Below are 16,801 nucleotides of genomic sequence, written 5' to 3' on the forward strand. Positions count from 1 at the left end.
TCTGCAGCCTGTCCGTGTCATAAGTAAGTAAGTAAGTAAAATTTATTTATATAGCACTTTTCACAGAGAGGACTCACAAAGTGCTTCACAGGATTAAAATACAAACAAGAATACATACATACAGGTCACAGGTCACATACAGAGACACAAAAATGAAACAGTTGTTGCAAAACTAAATCACTTAAGACAAGTTAAAGAATGCCTGCCTATACAGATAGGTTTTAAGATGCTTCTTAAAGATATCAACCGATGCCGCAGCTCTCAAATTCTGTGGGAGGGCGTTCCACAATCTGGGTGCAATGGACTCAAAGGCCCGGTCACCTCTAGCATAGACCGCGGAACCGGGGGGGCCAGGGGGGCCATGGCCCGGATAACTTTTGTACTCTGACTTAGAGGGCTGCATTGGGATTGGGTCCCGCCGCGGGTCCCCATTAAACAGTAGAAGAAGAAGCAGAAAAAGAAGAAGAAGAAGATGTAGCCTAGCGGCAGGATGTCAACACAGGAACTTGGTGCACATGCATGAGCGTTTCCACTCCATATTTATTCATAAATGGACGAATATGCCCTGAACCAGCTTTCATACCAATTTGCCACTTGCTCCACCTGTCTGTCTGTCTGTCTGTCTGTCAGCTCCATCTGTCATGAGACAAACATGAAAGAAGACATGCAGTTTATTGTGTTTCACCGGCGACAAGCTGTCATTACGTGCGACTATTACGCACGTCTGCGCGCTCTTTATAACTCACTGTGTGAACCTATGTTGCATAATAAAGATTTGCCCCCTCGTAATTTTTAACCGCCCCCTCAGTAACTTCATCCTGGCGCCGGGCTTGCCTTAACCTCAATCACTGCGTGATTATATAAAGGTAGAAAAATAAATAAAATACAGAGGAGAATAGAATATGAAACAGCCTTTATTTCATTAAAAACTAAATGAAAACAACGAAATAGGAGCACTATTCCTGACCAGTGCGTCAAAAGACATGCAGACCAGGGAAACGAAACAAACAACCCCATGAATCTCTTTATTAATAGCCTATAAAATGACGTGTTTTCTCCTGCGGGACGGGAGAAGACACAAAATCAATGCATCTCTATTACTGTGCAGGCATAAATTCTCAGAGTTTTGCGGGAGCGGGCGGGAGTGGACATACACATTGTGGTTGCAGGCGGTAATGGTCAGAAATTCAGCGTTCTGGTTACTTTTCAGTAACTGCGCAGCTGCACTTGTTGTTGGGTGTGTGTGTGTGTGTGTGTGTGTGTGTGTCTGCGGCTCTGCACATCAGTCTGATATGAGTGCTGACTTGTGATGATAATGAATATGATGTTGATTTAGATTCAAGGCAGCAAGATGAGTTTTGGTTGTGGTTGTGGACTGGATGTACTTGTTGTTTGCTATAGTTTCATCTGTTCATTTATGTGTAAATAGGCTTGGCCTGTTGTGTGTGAATGTTAGAGTGGGATCAGAGGGGTTAATCTGAGCAAGCATGTGTGTACTGTAGATGTGACTGTGTGGCGTCGGAATAAAAAAAGTGCTCCGCAACGTAACTTAATACATCAGTAATATTGTCTGTTTCAATGCATATGCCCCCCCACCCCCTCCGCGTGACTTGAAATTATGGCCCCCCCTTGTTCAGATGCGTTCCGCGGTCCATGACCTCTAGTTCTAAGCCTAGTGCAAGGAACTGCCAACTGGCCGTGATCGGCCGACCTAAGTGTCCTACTGGGAACATATACAGTACATGCAGCAGGTCAGACAGATACTCAGGTGCCTGATCACGAAGGGCTCTGAATGTTAAAACAAGGATTTTGAACTGGATCCTAAAGCTGACAGGAAGCCAGTGTAGGGAGGCCAGGACAGGAGTAATGTGGCAGTTTTTGGGTGATTTGGTGAACAGCCTGGCAGCGGCATTCTGTTCCAGTTGGAGGCGATCTACATGAGTTTTACTGAGACACATGAAAAGAGAGTTGCGATAATCCAGACGTGATGACACAAAGGCGTAAATGACCATTTCTTGTTCAGCATGTGATACAACAGATCTCAGTTTTGCAATGTTTTAAGGTGGAAAAAGCATGTACAGGTCAACATGTGAATGTGTTTATCGAAGTGCATGGCCTAGTCAAAAATAACTCCGAGATTTCTCAGGTTAGAGCGGATATTTGAATTCAGGGACCAAATACAGCTCGCCACCCTAGAAGCAGTACAGTCAGGAGCGACAATAAGGACCTCGGTCTCAGCATCGTTACGCTGGAGGAAATTGTTGACCATCCAGTCATTAATTGCAGACAAACAGTCATGCAGTACATTCAGACTGTCAGTCCTGTCAGGATTAAAGGAAAAATACAGCTGAATATCATCTGCGTACATATGATAAGATACACCCTCAAACCTGTTGATAATGATTCCAAGAGGTAGCATATACAGAGCAAACAAAATTGGACCCAACACTGAGCCCTGAGGTACCCCACAAGAAAGGGGGACGGACTTGGACATAAAAGGACCAGATGCTACAGAGAAACTTCTACCAGAGAGGTAGGAGGCAAACCAGTCAAGGGCACTGCCTGAAATGCCAACACAGTTACTGAGCCTGTCTAACAGGATGTGGTGATCCACAGTATCGAAGGCTGTGCTAAGGTCAAGCAGCATTAAGATGGTACATTTACCAGTGTCAGAGGCTATCATAATGTCATTAGACACTCTAAGAAGTGCTGTCTCAGTGGAATGCTGCTGACGGTAACCAGATTGAAATTTGTCATAGATACAGTGCTTCTTTAGGGCAGGGACTAGTTGGTTAGCAACAACTTTTTCTAAGGTCTTTGAAATAAAAGGCAATTTAGAAATGAGCCTAAAGTTGCTAAATAATGAAGGGTCCAGATTGGGCTTTTTAAGAATCGGCTGGACAACTGCATGTTTAAAATATTCGCCTGCTGTTTTTGTTTGCTGGAAGCCAGGGATCATAGATGGATTTGGAGTAAAACGGGCTACAGCTGCCGTCTTGCTCTTCACGGGCTCCTTGGGCTTGGCTCCCTCCAGCAGCCAGCGGGCTTCGTTGATCCTTGCAGCGAAACGGGGTGCCGGGGCGGTGAGATGGGGTTCAGCTTCAGCAGTGGCGGGTAGAGCTGAGACCGGGGTAGCGTCAGCCGGAATGGTGGAGCACAGATCGGCTTCAGTAGGAGCTGCAGCAGCGGGCCCTACTGTGACCAGTGACTCCAAAAACTTTTGTTTTGTTCATCACGGAGATAGTAGAGATCGGATATGCGTCCTTCGAGCTCGACGATGGTACGGCTCAGGTGTAGACAACGATCGCATCCAGATGGAGAGGTAAGTGGTGCCATGGACACTGGGGGAACAGAGAAAAAAGAAAGGGCTCCGGCAGCAAAGGTGTGTTGTGTGCTAATGGTTAGCAGCTAGCTAGTTAGCTGGTGTAGCGTCTGTAACCGATGCAGTTAAAAACTTACACACGAGGACTCCAGTCGGAGTGGCAACCTGGGGCTCTCAGAATGACTGACAACTACTTCTGACTCACCCTCACCAACAGGGGAGGATAATATTGAGGGGCTAAAAGGCATAGAGCTGCTTTCTTGGCAATGGTGGGTGTGCAAACATGTTCTCCCCTGGGGGTGGATTATCTGATGGCACCAAGTAGAACCATGGTGGGCAGTGAGTGTTGCAACGGCTGGTGAAAAAGATCCACTTCCACCATGCCAAACAGGGTCCAGATCTCAGGGTTAAGCCTCCACTCATTTGGTAGCGTTCCGTCCCCAGGTGCTCCAAGGCCCACAACCACAGGCTCTCCGCCATCCTCAACAGGGCAGTGGACCAAACTCCTCCCTGCCTGTTGATGTAGGCCACTGTAGTGCAGTTGTCAGTGGTCGTAAACATGTGCCTCCCCTGTGTCAGGGGCCTAAAGTGATGAAATACCAAAAATGATGGTGGTAAATCAATATCCTTACTGGGCCAGATCCAGTAACCACTTGAAGGTTAGCATAAAAAACATCTTGTGGGCAATACATTGGTTTAGGATGCAGAATTCCAAAATGGGTCGAAACAAGTCCCTATGGACTGAGCTACTGCCGCCCCAAATCTCTCCGCAATGCCTCCCTTCCCTCTGCCTTCCCTTGAGCAGTGCCTTGCAGGTCTCGCTGGTTGGTTCCTACATTCTATTCTATCCATAGACAAAGCTGATCAGTGGGCAAATAGCCATAGCTGAAAAGAACAAAGAAGACTGCTGACAGCGTTGTTCACCTCCTTTATACTGTGGGTTCCAAAGTAGGCACACCCTGATTGGCTGGCTACGGGCATGCAAATCTCAGTGTGCGAATGCATGCTTATAACAGAGTCCAGTAGATAATAGAGTCTGTGTGAGATGATAATAATAATAATAAAAATAATAATAATACATTTTATTTGTAAGCACTTTTAACAAATGCTCAAAGACACGTTACAGTTTTTTTTTTAAATCATAAAATACAGCTAAGTCAGAATAAAAAACAGCAATAAAACAGTATAAAACACACAAACTTATACATTAAAAGCTAATTTAAAAAGGTCAGTTTTGAGCATGGTCTTGAATGTTGGGAAGTGTGTGCAGATACGGATGGGTTTGGTGAGTGAGTTCCAGAGGGAGGGGGCAGCGATGGAGAAGGCCCTGTCCCCCCAGGTTCTGTGCTTGGTCCATGCAGGTAGTGAGAGGAGATTTCCTTCGGATGAGCAGAGGTCACGGGAGGGGGTGTGGTGGTGGAGTAGGTGTGTGAGGTAGGAGGGGGCCTGGTTGTTGAGTGCTTTGTGTGTGAGGAGGATTTTGAACTGCGATGTGTGATGGGGTGAGCAGGTGGGCAGCGGAGTTCTGGATATATTCAAGCTTACTGAGGAGTTTGAATGATGAGCCATATAGGATGCTATTGCAATAGTCCGGTCTGGATGTGTTAAATGCATGGATGAGGGTTTCTGCAGCAGAGAAGGTGAGAGAGGGGTGGAGACGGGCGATGTTCTTGAGGTGGAAGAAGGCAGTCCTGGTGATGTGATTGATGTGGTGGTCAAAACTTAGCAGGCTGTCAAAGATGATTCCTAGGTTACGGGTGTGTGGTGAGGGAGACAGAATGCAGTTATCGAAGGTGAGGCAGAAGTTGTGGGTGGCTTTGGTGCGGGATGTGGGGTCAATGATGATTATGTCTGATTTGTCACTGTTCACTTGGAGATAGTTTGTTTGCATCCATGATTTTATTTCAGTGAGACAGTTGGTGAGTGTGGAGTGGGGGTTACTGGTGATGGCTTTGGTGGAGATGTACAGTTGGATGTCATCGGCGAAGCAGTGGAACTGGAGGCCATGACGACGGATGATCTTGCCAAGGGGGAGCATGTAGAGGATGAAGAGGAGGGGACCGAGCACCGACCCCTGGGGGACACCTTGGGACAGGGGAGCGGTGGGGGAGGTGCAGTTGTTTATACTGATGAACTGGTGTCGGTTGGTGAGGTAGGAGTGAATCCAGGAGAGTCCTGTGCCGGTGATGTGGAGAGATGATTCCAGTCAGGAGAGCAGGATGGAGTGATTGATGGTGTCGAAGGCTGCTGTGAGGTCAAGGAGGATGAGAATGTTGAGGTGTCCAGAGTCTAAGGAGAGGAGGAGGTCACTGGTGACTTTCAGGAGGGCTGTTTCAGTGCTATGTTTTGAACGGAAACCGGATTGGAAAGATTCGAACAGGGTATTGGAGATGAGGTGGGTTCTGAGTTGTTAGGCGACAAGATAGAACTTCCATTGCATTTGTGCCACATTCTGCTCATTCAGAGCCATGCATAGGCAGAGCTTTATAATTAGGGACCGAGCCTAGAGGCAGAGGACTGCTCAAGGAGCAGTCCTCGCCAAAGGCGAGGACCCTCCCTATAGTTTTTGCTGCGTTTATTCCTACAGACCAGTCCTCGCCAAAGGCGAGGACACTATTGTTTTTGGTGTGTTTATTATTATTATTTCTTTCTTTCTTTCTTTCTTTCTTTCTTTCTTTCTTTCTTCCGCCGCCTCTTTGAACTGGAATTTGACCCCCTAAACATGCTCAAAAACTCACCAAAATTGGCATGCACATCAGAACCGGTGAAAAATTTTAGAAAATCATGACATTAACCTCTAAAGTGCCAAAATGGGCTCTCTAGCGCCACCTAGGCACACAAAAATGGCCGCCACGGCCTGTAGGAATGTCGTAGAAACATGAAACCAAAAGTGGCGTGTTCGTCTCATGAAGGCCTAAAAATCACGCGCTGACACCCCTGACCTAAATCCAACAGGAAGTGAGATATTTGCCCTTTCAAAGTAAGATTTTGCCTTAAAACTGCCTTTCCTAAAAAATCTTCTTCTCATACACCGCTTATCCAATCAGCTTCAAACTTGCACAGATGACAGATCAACTCGTTCTAATCAAAAGTTATTCGTAACTTTTTCATTACTCGCTTAAACGTCCTGGCGATCTTCGAAAGCTGTCCCATAGGAAATGAATAGCAGCAGGGGGGAGAAAGAGACCAATCTTAGGGCTTTTTCTAGCATTTACAGCGTCTCCATACTTTGTGTTACAGACCCATTCCAACTCTCAAATGTTGCCACAGGTCTCATCTATTCACTCATGTTTTCATCTTTTTCACATCTTTTACCATTTTTCATCTGTGCCTCTCAAAGTATCATGAGCAAAAGTGGAGAAATTCTCACTTTACAATGGGTGTGTATTGCACGGAATGCTGTGAGCTAGAGTGGAGAGGGCTCTAAAAATCGTCTAAAACTTTTGTCTTTAACTCGCTGCCATGGCCACAATTTTCACTGTACAGACACAATTTATACCACAAAACGTAGGAAAATTTGTCCAGCTCACAGATATGTTGACATGGAATCTCTCACATGTACACATTTTTGCTGAGTGGCTCCAAAGCGAAGGGAGCGCTGATTTTTTTCTCATTCACTCCCATGTAAACTCAGAGGAGAAATTTCTGGAAACAGCTGGGGTGCAACACATTTTAAACTCGCTCCCCTGACCACATTTTTGACTCGAGAAATATAAAACGCGACACGTGCGTTCACGAGACGTGGCTGTCTCTCAAAATCACTTTATTTTCTTGCTTGGACCAACGGTTTGGGTATGCGAAGCATTTGTTCGAGGAGTTAAATCCCTTTATAAACAGCCTTTGGTGATCTGCTCTCCTGACGTGTCTGTGTCTGCCACAGGTGCGGGCAAGTCATTAATTGCCATGACAACGGCTGCACACACAGACACAGCCACAGGGTTCTCTGGCCTGTGTGTCTCACAATCTTTAAAGGACAGATTACAGCAGCAGAAACTTCATTTGAAACAGAACACACACATTATTAACCCCTACAGTGCCAAAATGGGCTCTCTAGCGCCACATAGGTGCACTAAACTGGCCACTGCAGCCCGTAGGAATGTCGTATCAAGATCAAACCAAAACTGGAGTGTTCGACCTACAAATAACACACTAACACCCATGACCTAAATCCAACAGGAAGTGAGCTATTTGCCCTTTCAAAGTAAGATTTCCCCTCAAACGTGCTCTTAAAAAAAAACACATCTCCTCCTACACCGTTTATTGTGTCGGCTTTAAAGACGCACACATACCAGTTCAACTGCTGCTAAACAGATCTTCTGTATAACTTTATCTCTCTCATGGTCACATTATTTTGATGATTGGACCAGCGGTTTGGGAATGGGAAGAACTTCTTCGAGGAGTTAAATCTCCACTAAAACGGGTCTCCTGTGTGTTCTGTCTGTCTCTCTATGCTCTTCTGCCAGGTGCACCTACTTCATCACCATGGCAACCGCTGTCACACACAAACTCACAGAAACATGATGTCTGTGCGTGTCTACATCTTACATGCAGACATGACAGGGGCAGCATCTCCATTTTAACCCTTTAGGTGCCAGAGTTTATTGAGGAAAATATTCCATTTTCATTTCAACATTTCAAAAGGCTGTGGCTTGAAAGTGGTGAGAGATAAAGGCATACTGTAAATGAGAAAAATATTCATCATGACCCAAAGTTTGTCACTGGAGTAAATTAACTCATCTAATTTGCATATTGTGGTGTCATTAGGCGGCGGCCATATTGGATTTCATAAAGCTCAGTAAAACAACATTTTGAACATATTTACACAGTAGATTTCTTTTGTTTTGTGCTGTTTTTGTCATCTCATCCTCAAAATAAAGGAAGAGGAATCTGATGGGAAAAAAATTCGCTCATCTAATTTGCATATTGTGACGTCATTTCTACATACCTACAGCTACAGAAAGCATTCAAACATCAAAACGTTCAGCTCTGTAAGGATTTTCTGATGTTTGTGGCAATATCTTTGATATTTCTAAATAATTCACAGTGACGACATAAGCTGGGGGCCGAAACGGGCGAGAGTGCGAGGTCCTGCCAAACGCTGCTTGCAGCTTTAATTTCATTTCTTATCAGTGATTGTCTTTATGCATAATCTGTTCCAGCCTTTTGTCTTATCAATATCAAGAATACCTTTTAAAATTGTTGCAGATATGATAATTAAATGAAAGGTGAGGGTAAAGCTGAACCTTAGTTTCTCTCAGTTCCTTCAAAAACTGAAATTCATTTTGTGAGAGACTTCTCATTCATTTACAGCTCATTCAATCCTGCGATAAAGCTTCTGCAGTTTTTCAGTTTTCGAAAAAGATAAAACAAAATCAACTGTATCGTCATGAGGTGGCCTTACCACATGATATTATCGTGCACTATCTAAAAATTATTTAGCTTAACTACATTTTCACTCGACATCAAAGTTGTTAAAGTTGTTAAAGTTGTTAATAAACTTGACAGAAGGCTGTAAAAAGTTTGTCTTTTGCATTGGACATTGGACTCATGATGACAATAAGATATTCTAATTATAGCACACAGCTCTGATCACGACTGGTCAGTAATGTAGTAATAAATAATAAGTTAGTAAAGATTACAATTATACTGGACCATGATCAAAGGATACCAGACTCAGGAAGCAGTAAAAGCTATTTGCAATAGTCAATGCCCACACCAAAGTCCAGTTTTTAAGTCCAGACCAAAGATTCACCACGAGACAAATCCATTTCTGAAATTTGTATTGCAGAGAAAAACTGCAGCAGTGTGAACTGGCTGGTGTGAGCTTTACTCAAGCTGGCTGATGATGTCACTTGTGTAGTACTGCTACACGCTGTATGTGCTTATGCCCCCCCCCCCATTTCATCACTACTACAAATGCAGCTAGAATAGAATAGAATAGAATAGAATAGAATAGAATAGAATAGAATAGAAAGCCTTTATTGCCACTGCACATTAACAAGGATGCTACCTGTACAACAAAATTGCGGGGGCTAAGTCTGAGGTGCAGACAAGAAATACAGGTAATAACTGCATTTACATAGCAAACAACATTTATGCAACAGGACTGCTGTTGTAATTATCTCAATGTCACTATCCTCATTCATATTTTAAGATTCATCTAGGAAATAAGCCTGAAAAGCTGGAAATCATAACAGTAGTACAGAGAGTCATTGCATAGAGATGATACACCATCGCATCTAGTTGCATTGCTGTAAACTGGCAGGTTTTTAGAATGTTGCAGAATGGGACTTTGCAAATAGTTACCTGTTGCAACTCGTCTCTTTCTCTCACAAATCTTTGGTCTGAACTGGGCTTTAGGGGTTTTGAACCACTGAGTTCGGTAACACTACATAATACGGCTCGCGTCCTTAGTGCATACCTATGGGCTGAAATATGTGCCACCAGAAACTGAATTTGAATCATTTATATTTGAATTTGAATTTCTAAACTTGAATAATTGCATTGAAAAACTTAATTTGAATCACATAATTTGAAATTGTATTGTTAATTTGAATCACTGCATTGAAAAACTGAATCTGAATAGTATAATTTGAAATTGAATTTATTTCTATATATCTTCACATTCAGTTCTCACAATTCAAATTCAGTTCTCAAAATTCAATTTCAATTTACTGTGACAGACATCCGGGTAGTTTAAGGATGAAGGAAGAGCAATCAAATGCAGATACACAGGACTCCTCTTCGGCCAATCAGCACCTACGTTTTTGAGCACGTAGGAAGAAGCGCTCGCTTTGATCCATAGACCATAGACAATAGGCTCGTCCAAGATGAACTGCGCCTCGCCAGAAAAGTAGACAAGCTCCCCGCAGCGGGGGCGGTGACAAAAAGCTGCGGTGAAGTCGGACAGTTTCCCGACAGTTTCCAGCAGCCTTCAGTCTGTACAGGAAGTCACAGACACACTCACATCCTGTCTGGAATGATGTCAATTCATTAAAAAAGTGATCAGACCCATGTATCAGTTTGTTCTCAGTCTCCAGTTGTTTTAATTATGATAGATTCATTTATTAAAATGCTTTACAGGTGATCTGTAGTTTATGTTCATGGTTTATCCTCCATTTGATATGAATTCTCCTGTAAATCAGCATCATATCAGTTTGACCTGTCCCCTCAACTACACAGGCTGAATAAACTGTGTTTGACTATATAGTTAATATTTTCAAAGGAAAAAAAATACAAGACAACAGCTTTCATTAAGGCTCAGTCAGATACAGTCAGGGCTTCACATCTGATGTTATTTTAAGAATCCTCACATCCCACTGACCACAAGTCTCTGTGTTGCCAATCTGGAAATCCATCGGTTTAAAAAAAAAAGGATTTTTCTCGCCGGTGGTGGATTGGATTTAAACAAACAGCAGCAGAAATAGCGATTTTCAATTCATTCATTCATTCATTCAAGGTAGGTTGTATTTTAAACCACATTAATAAATAAACTCTGATATGAAGCTGAGAAATTTAGCGTCCTGTCACTCTTCCTCTGTTTTGCTAACCCTCCACCCTGCCGTGTGCACAGGGGCGTTGTTAGACCCATTTTAGGGGTGCTCCAGCACCCCTAAAATTGATCTAAGCACCCCTAAAAATAAATGAATTATCAATGTTTCCCATTACTTATATAGACTGTGGTGGCCCACATTCTGTGTAATCCTGCTGTGTCTCTGTCTCTGATGAACACGGAGACTCAGTTCCGCCCTCTGAGACAGAGGCTAACATTATATCATAATTATTAGCCTCTGTTGCAGTTTACTGTCATTTCTCTCCAGTTGCTACTTTATTTATTTATATAAAAGGTCCGGACACTGAACGGGGGACAGAGTTGCCCCGTCAGTAAGCGACTACACAGGTAGACACAGAGCCGGTGTTTCGGTTTAAGTGGTGACTTTCATATAGGTGTTCTCATAAGCCTTTAGTAGTTTAATAATTTTTAAATACATACACGTCTATGTTTAATATCTAAGTTACGCTGAAGTTAAATTGTGTTCAGAAGAGTCATTCACCTCTTGTAACGTATCTTGTAATGTGAGAAAGTCACTAGTTAACACGGTCACCACTTAAACTGAAACACCGAATCCACTGACGCTGGTAGAGAGCAGAGAGTCAATTTCAATTTTACAATTTTATTTATAAAGCCCAATATCACAAATCACAATTTGCCTCACAGGGCTTTACAGCATACAACATCCCTCTGTCCTTAGGACCCTCACAGCGGAGAGAGAGAGAGAGAGAGAGAAAAGGAGAGAAGGTGCCTGGTGTATTATAGGGGGGTCCTCCGGCAGACTAGGCCTAAGTCAGCCTAACTAGGGGCTGGTACAGGGCAAGCCTGAGCCGGACCTAACTATAAGCTTTATCAAAGAGGAAAGTCTTAAGTCTAGTCTTAAATGTGGAGACGGTGTCTGCCTCCTGGACCATAACAGGAAGATGATTCCACAGGAGAGGAGCCTGATAGCTGAAGGCTCTGGCTCCTGATCTACTTTTGGAGACTTTAGGGACCACGAGTAACCCTGCGTTCTCAGAGCGCAGTGTTCTGGTGGGATAATAAGGCACTATGAGCTCTCTAAGATATGACGGAGCTTGACCATTTAGAGCTTTATAAGTTAACAGTAGGGTTTTAAATTCAATTCTGGATTTTACAGGGAGCCAGTGCAGAGAAGCTAAAACAGGAGAAATATGATCTCGTTTCTTAGTTCCTGTTAGTACACGTGCTGCTGCATTCTGAATTAGCTGGAGGGTTTCTAAGGACTTACTAGAGCTACCTGATAATAGAGAGTTACAGTGATCCAGCCTTGAGGTAACAAAAGCGTGGACCAATTTTTCTGCATCTTTTCGGGTCAGGATAGGCCTAATTTTTGCAATATTACGCAGATGAAAAAATGCAGTCCGTGAGGTTTGTTTTAAATGAGAATTAAAAGACAAATCTTGATCAAATGTTACTCCGAGGTTTCTTACGGTAGTGCTAGAGGCCAGAGCAATGACATCTATAGAAACTATATCATCAGATAAAGAGTCTCTGAGTTGTTTGGGGCCAAGAACAATAACTTCAGTTTTGTCTAAATTTAACATCAGGCAATTGGTGCTCATCCAGGTTTTTATGTCTTTAAGGCAATTATGGAGTTTAGTTAATTGATTACTTTCTTCTGGCTTCATAGATAAATACAACTGTGTATCATCCACATAACAATGGAAATTTACAGAGTGATTTCTAACGATGTTACCTAAAGGAAGCTTATATAGAGTAAATAGGATTGGTCCGAGCACAGAACCTTGCCGAACTCCAAAACAAACTTTAGTACGTAAGGATGATTCATTATGAATGTGAACAAACTGTAAACGATCAGATAAATACGATTTAAACCAGCTTAGTGCAGAACCTTTTAGTTAAGTGTTCCAGTCTCTGTAGCAGAATTTGATGGTCAATAGTGTCAAACGCCGCACTAAGATCTAATAAAACAAGTACAGAGACGAGTCCTTTGTCTGAAGCAATCAGAAGGTCATTTGTAATTTTAACTAGTGCTGTCTCAGTGCTATGATGCACTCTAAATCCTGACTGAAATTCCTCAAATAAATTATTATCATGGAGAAAATCACACAGCTGGTCTACGACTACTTTCTCAAGGATCTTTGAAAGAAAGGGAAGATTAGATATTGGTCTATAGTTGGCTAACACCTCTGGATCCAGGGTGGGCTTTTTTAGGAGAGGTTTAATTACAGCTACCTTAAAAGACTGTGGTACATAGCCTGTTATTAAGGATATATTGATCATATCTAATATATGAGTGTTAACTAAAGGTAAGACCTCCTTAAGTAGCCTTAGTTGGGATGGGGTCTAAGAAACATGAAATCATTGCGGTCAATTCTCGAAGAGAAATTGGGGAGAAGCAATCTAAATATATATTAGGTCTTACAGCTGTGTTTGAGGTTAGATAGGTACTATCTGAGGACAGGAGGTCATGAATTTTGCCTCTAATAGTTAGAATTTTGTCATTAGAAAAGCTCATAAAATCATTACTGCTAAGGGCTAAAGAAATATAAGGCTCAATAGAGCTTTGACTCTCAGTCAGCCTGGCTACAGTGCTGAAAAGAAACCTGGGGTTGTTCTTGTTTTCTTCTATTAATGCTGAGTAATAGTTTGCTCTGGCATTGCGGAGGCCCCTCTTATATGTTTTGAGACTGTCTGCCCAGATTAAACGAGATTCTTCCAGTTTGGTTAATCGCCAATTCCTTTCAAATTTTCGCGATATTTGTTTTAACTCACGGGTTTGAGAGTTATACCAAGGAGCGAACTATCTTTGCTTTTTTAACTTCTTTTTAAGAGGAGCTACAGAGTTGAGTGTTGTTCGCAGCGAGCCTACGGCGCTATTGACAAGATGATCAATTCGGGAGAGGTTAAAGTCAGTACGGGAAACCTCTGTTACTGAAGGACATGCTATTGAATTTAACGCCGGAGTAATCATTTCCTTAAATTTTGCGACAGCACTATCTGATAAACATCTAGTATAGTAACTGTTGCTGAGTGGCGTGTAATCGAGTAAAAAGAAATCAAAAGTAATCAAATAATGATCTGATAGTGAGGGATTCTGTGGAAAGACTGTTAGGTTATCAATTTCAATTCCATACGTCAGAACTAGATCGAGGGTATGGTTAAAACAGTGAGTGGGTTCATGTACACCCTGACTGAAGCCAATGGAGTCTAATAATGAGATAAACGCTGTAGCCAGGGAGTCATTATCGGGAACTGCCCATTGGTTCGACAGCCCATTGGTTCAACATCCCATTGTTCCGACCATATTAAACTCATTGTTCCGAAGTCCGTTCCGAAATCATCATGATGCCCTGTGGTTAAGGTCTGGTTAGGTTTAGGCACAAAAACCACTTGGTTAGGGTCAGGAAAAGATCATGGTGTGGGTTAAAATGAAAAAGAAAGTGACAAACACATAAGCCGTGAGCCTGCTCCGCCTCAAGCCGGTCGCGGCACACCATATGCCCACCGTGAGCCGTTTAGCACCGCGGACAGTCAGACTAATGGGATGTCGAACCAATGGGCTGTCGAACCAATGACAAGGACCCGTCATTATCAACGTCGACATGAATGTTAAAATCGCCTACAATAATAACTTTATCTGATTTAAGAACTAAACTGGATAAAAACTGCAAGGTTTTCCATGTCGGATGTAAAAGACTAAGAACGAGGCTTTCAAATGAATTATAATCTAGTTTAGGTTTAGGGCTGATTAACAGACTAGAGTTAAAAATGGCTGCAACTCCCCCTCCTCGGCCGCTGCCTTGAGGAATGTGAGTATTATTATGACTGGGAGGAGTGGATTCATTTAGACTAACATATTCATCTTGACACAGCCAGGTTTCAGTGAGACTGAGTAAATCAATATGATTATCTGATATTAATTCGTTTACTAACACTGCTTTAGACGATAGAGACCTGATATTTAACAGTCCACATTTAATTCTCCTGTTTTGTCTTTCTGTCACAGAAGAGGTTTTAATTTTTATGAGGTTGTTATGCACAACTCCTCTATGTTTAATTTTAGATTCAAATCATTTAGGTAGTCAGGGGACAGACACCGTTTGTATAAAACTATGAAAACTATGGGTGGGTAACTGCACTAGAAGCTTAGAGAAGCGTATAGGACTGCGACTCTGAGTCCTGATCTCAACTCTAGGTTTTGAATTACTAATAAAATTTGCCAGGTTCCTAGAAATGAGAGCAGCTCCATCCAAAGTGGGATGAATGCCGTCTCTCCTAATAAGACCAGGTTTTCCCCAGAAAGTTTGCCAATTATTAATGAAACCCACATTGTTTGCTGGACACCAGGACAAATTATGACATGCGGCTAAACATGTCATTAGTGGTCAGATTTGGGAGGGGTGCAGAGAAAACTACGTCCAACATCATTTTTGCATATTCACACACCGAGGCAATATTAATTTTAGTGACCTCCAATTGGCGTAATCGGGTGTCATTGCCGCCAACGTGAATAACAATCTTACTGAATCTACATTTAGCTTTAGCCAGCAGTTTTAAATTTGACTCAGTGTCGCCCGCTCTGGCCCCAGGGATACATTTGACTATGGCCGCTGGTGTTGCTAACTTAATGTTCCTCAGAATAGAGCTGCCAATAACTAGAGTTTTATCCTCAGCGGGTGTGTTGCTGAGTGGGGAAAAGCGGTTGGAAACGCGAACAGGCTGGTGGTGAACCGTGGGCTTCGGCTTGGAGCTGCGCCTCTCACAAACAGTTACCCAGCCTCCCGGCTGAACGGGTGTTACCGGAGGACCGCTAGCGGAGGCTATGCCATGTGGCTCCGTACCGGCTACAGGGGACTGGCTAACTACCACAGCTAGCTTCTAATTCACTAAGCCTCGCCTCCAACGCAGCAAATAAGCTACACTTGTTACAATTACCACTGTCGCTAAAGGAGGCAGAGGCATACCTAAACATTTGGCACACCGAGCAAGAAAGAGCAGGAGAAGCCATCGCTAACTGTAAAGCTAATGTAGCTACCAAGGCTAGTAACGTGCAAGCAACAGCTAAGAGATTAACAGGGAACTCGTAAAAAGGAGGAGAGCTATAAGTGCTTAAACAGAACTAGTGTGGGTTAAGACTTGAAGTAGCCTAGATGTTAAAGCAACTGAAGTGAGAAAGCAGAAAGCAGGCTAGTAGAATTCACTAGAGTAGCACAGAGACGCTGTCACAGAAACACCGGAAATGACACAACTCGCTTACCGCAATACCTCAGCACGTCCACAAACCACTGTCACAGGATGAATGAAGAGAGGAGCGGTGATAGTAAGAAAGCCACTGAATCAGATCAATAACATGTCATTTTCTGATTGTTTCACAACGGTTACATTCAACAGCACAAACTTCCCCACACACCTCCACCCAACCCTGCAGCTCCACCTCAAACCTCAGAGCAACACACAGAGTAAGAAGAATAGGAGTAATTGTCAATTTACTACGTTACCATCTGTCAAGCATAAATATTAATTAAAGCTGCAAGCAGCGTTGGGCGGGACCTCGGCCTCTCGCTGCAGGCCTCCAGCTCACGTAGACAATGTGAATTAGCTTCTCTGTAAGAGTCCAAATCGATAAAACAAGCAATGTCAATAGAATGCAAGGTCATTTTTGACAATGAACCCATGACTTGGGAGTAGAACTTTGATGGCTTCTGAAAACCAAACTACTGATGACATCAATCAGTCAATCAATTTTATGTATAAAGCCCAATATCACAAATCACAATTTGCCCCACAGGGCTTTACAGCATACGACATCCCTCTGTCCTTTGGACCATCACAGCAGATAAGGGAAAATTCCCTTTAACGGGAAAAAAAACAGTAGAAACCTCAGGAAGAGCAAATGAGGAGGGATCCCTCTTCCAGGACGACAGACGTGCAATAGATGACGT

General features: G+C 43.0%; 1 protein-coding gene and 1 pseudogene across 2 annotated transcripts in view; both read right to left on the bottom strand.

The window, feature by feature from the left end:
- Nucleotides 1–16,801, bottom strand: part of LOC117251295 (NT-3 growth factor receptor-like) — a 666,479-nt gene that overhangs the window by 25,917 nt on the left and 623,761 nt on the right. The window lies entirely within an intron of this gene.
- LOC144463567 (uncharacterized) lies at nt 2,509–15,867 on the bottom strand (annotated as a pseudogene).

The sequence above is a fragment of the Epinephelus lanceolatus genome, chromosome 5 (genome assembly GCF_041903045.1).
Source record: "Epinephelus lanceolatus isolate andai-2023 chromosome 5, ASM4190304v1, whole genome shotgun sequence".
NCBI lineage: Eukaryota > Metazoa > Chordata > Actinopteri > Perciformes > Serranidae > Epinephelus > Epinephelus lanceolatus.